This window comes from Oenanthe melanoleuca, unplaced genomic scaffold (assembly GCF_029582105.1).
Source record: "Oenanthe melanoleuca isolate GR-GAL-2019-014 unplaced genomic scaffold, OMel1.0 S023, whole genome shotgun sequence".
Classification (NCBI taxonomy): Eukaryota; Metazoa; Chordata; class Aves; order Passeriformes; family Muscicapidae; genus Oenanthe; species Oenanthe melanoleuca.
The window spans coordinates 40001-42500 of NW_026612672.1; the positions used below are offsets into that span (position 1 = coordinate 40001).

The following is a 2500-nucleotide window of genomic DNA, read 5'->3' on the forward strand; positions in this document are numbered from 1 at the left end:
CGCGGGGGGGGGCACCCGTGCCGCGCCAGGGAGGGGCGCCCTGCCCCCCCCTCTCTGCGGCCCCGGTCTCGGCGGAGAGGCCGCGGCGCGCGATCCGGCCGCGGGGCCGACCCGCTCGCCTCTCGACACGGGGCGACGCCGGCAGAGGGCGCGTGCCCTCTGCCCTACCTCGGCTGCGGGGTTGCGGCCGCCGGGGCCCGCCACGCTCTCGCCTCTTGGCCGCCGCCGCGGCCTCGCGTGCGGCGCCGCGTCAGGCCGCGACCGTGCCTCTCTTCCCTCGACGGCCTTCTCCTCGAAGGCCCGCCGGCGAGTGCCGCCCACCGGCCATCGCTGTGTCTCGACCGCTCCTTCCTCCCGGGGGTGAGCGCTCGGCGGTCCCCCTCCGTCGTCACCGGAGGCCCGGCGAGTGCGGGTTGCGGACCCCCGTGCCGAGTGCGGCGGCGTCGCCGCTCGGACGAGTGTCCCCCCCGGGGGATGGTCTGCCGGAAGGCGCCCGCCGTCGCCGGCGGCCGTCCCGGCCCGGGCTCCGTCCGTCGCTTCCCCGTTGCCCTTCTCCGGCCGCGTGTGGGCCGAAGGTAGGCGTGCGGGGGCGGCCGCGGGGGCGCTTCCCCGTCCGGTCCCCGAGTGGAAACGAGGGGAGCGGGCGTAGCCCCCCGGCTCAGCCGCCGTACGCCTGCCGCTGGGCGCGAGCCCGCGGGAAGGGAGTTCCCGACGGTGCGAAGCGGCGGCGGTCCCGGGAGTGCGGCCCCGGCGGCGGTGGGTCTTGCCGACCGGCAGGCCTCCGGCGCTCGCGACGCCGGCTCGGGTCTCGGGGGCGGCCCCGCCTCCCGGGTTACCCCCCGGTTGCGCGTTCGGAGTGCGGCCCCCGCCGGACTTTCGCCCTTAGGGCGGTGGGAAGCGGTCCCGCGCAGGGGTTGCTCCGGTGGATCGGTAGTCGCCGCGCGGCGTCTCCGGGCGTTGTAAGGCCGCTGGGAAGAGAGCCCGGCCGCGCGGTTGGCGCGGCGGCGTTCCGCGAGTCCGCGGCCGTCGGTCAAGGCGAAGGTTGCGAGCGTGAGCGGGGGCCGGCGGTCGCGCCCCCGCGGCCGCGAAGGCGTGTTGTTCCCGTGAGCGAGGCCGGGCGGGCCGCCGTCCCTCGGCCGGTCCGTCGCGTTGCTTCTCCGTGCGGAGGTCGGGCCGAGCCCGGGCGCCTGGGCCGCCTCCGAAGAGACAAGGGCATGCCGAGGCGGCGTCTCCCCTTGCGGGGGGAGGCGGTCGGGGGCGCGGGCCCCCCCGCCTTTTTGCCGAGCTTCGGAGCGAAACGTGGGGTTTTCGCTTTTTTCCCCTCCTCCGTTTGTCGTTGTGCTCGTACGGTCGAGGCGGGGCGCGTGGGGCGCGCGTCCTTGCCAAAACGAAGGGGGCCGCTCCGCGCGAGCGGTCCCGGCCCCTCCGCGCGTGCGGGGTCGGTGCCGAAAGCCAGACAACTCTTAGCGGTGGATCACTCGGCTCGTGCGTCGATGAAGAACGCAGCTAGCTGCGAGAATTAATGTGAATTGCAGGACACATTGATCATCGACACTTCGAACGCACTTGCGGCCCCGGGTTCCTCCCGGGGCTACGCCTGTCTGAGCGTCGCGTGACGATCAATCGCCGCCCGGGGGCCGCCCCGGCGGCGCGGCTGGGGTCGCCTCGCAGGTCCGTTGCCCGCGGTAGGCGGCGGCGGCGGCGGCGGCGGCGTCGGCGTCGTCCCGGCCGGTGCCCGGAGGGAAGGCGGTGTCCGGGGGTTCGGCGAGGGAAGCGTTTCCCTCGGCGGCCTCGGCCCTCTTTCCCTGCGGCCCGGCGGGGCTTCGTCGTCGTCGCGGTCGTCGTCGCCGCCGCTTCCGCGCAGGGCCTTCGTCCCCCTAAATGCAGACTCGGGGAGCGCTCCGTAGCTCCCCGCTCCCGGAACGAGCCGCTGGGGCGGAGCTCGTCCTTGCCGGGGCCGTGCCGCGCGGTGCGGCGGCGGCGGCCGGGGCGAGAGCGAGAGAGAAGACGGCGTCTCCAAGACGCCGCCGTGGTCCGAGAGAGGGCGAGAAAGGGGAGGCGAGGCGCGGGCCTCGCCCCCGGGCTCCACCCCCGTGCGGGCGGCTGTCTGCGGGTGGGTACCGCGGGGGTACCGTGCCGTGTGCTGCCGCGCGCACGCGAGGCGCGAGCGCCGGGGACGGGGGTCGTAACCCGCTCCTCCTTCCCCGAGTCCTCTGTGGCGGTCCCCGGCGCGTCGGCGAGCCCGTCGCCTTTCTCTCCGTCTCTCCGCCGAGGCCGCCGCGAAGCCGCACGGCCGGCCGGGTCCCTCGTCAGGGCCGTCTCTGCCGCGCTCCTCTTCGGTTCTCGTCTCCGGGATGGGAGTCTCCGTCTCCGTCGTCTCTCTTGTCTCTCTCTCTCTCTCTCTCTCTCTCTCTCTCCCGCTCGCTCTCTCTCTCGCTCTCCGTCCTCTCCTGGCGCCGCGGGGCGCGAGGGGTTGGCCGGGAGGGAGAGGGGAGTTGTA

At 75.7% G+C, this 2500-nt stretch overlaps 1 non-coding gene across 1 annotated transcript; it reads left to right on the forward strand.

Moving 5' to 3' along the window:
* The first annotated feature begins 1458 nt into the window (after positions 1 to 1458).
* LOC130266352 (5.8S ribosomal RNA) lies at positions 1459 to 1611 on the forward strand. The gene has a single exon (XR_008842842.1). It is a non-coding gene; the product is annotated as a 5.8S ribosomal RNA (ribosomal RNA).
* The last annotated feature ends 889 nt before the right edge of the window (positions 1612 to 2500 follow it).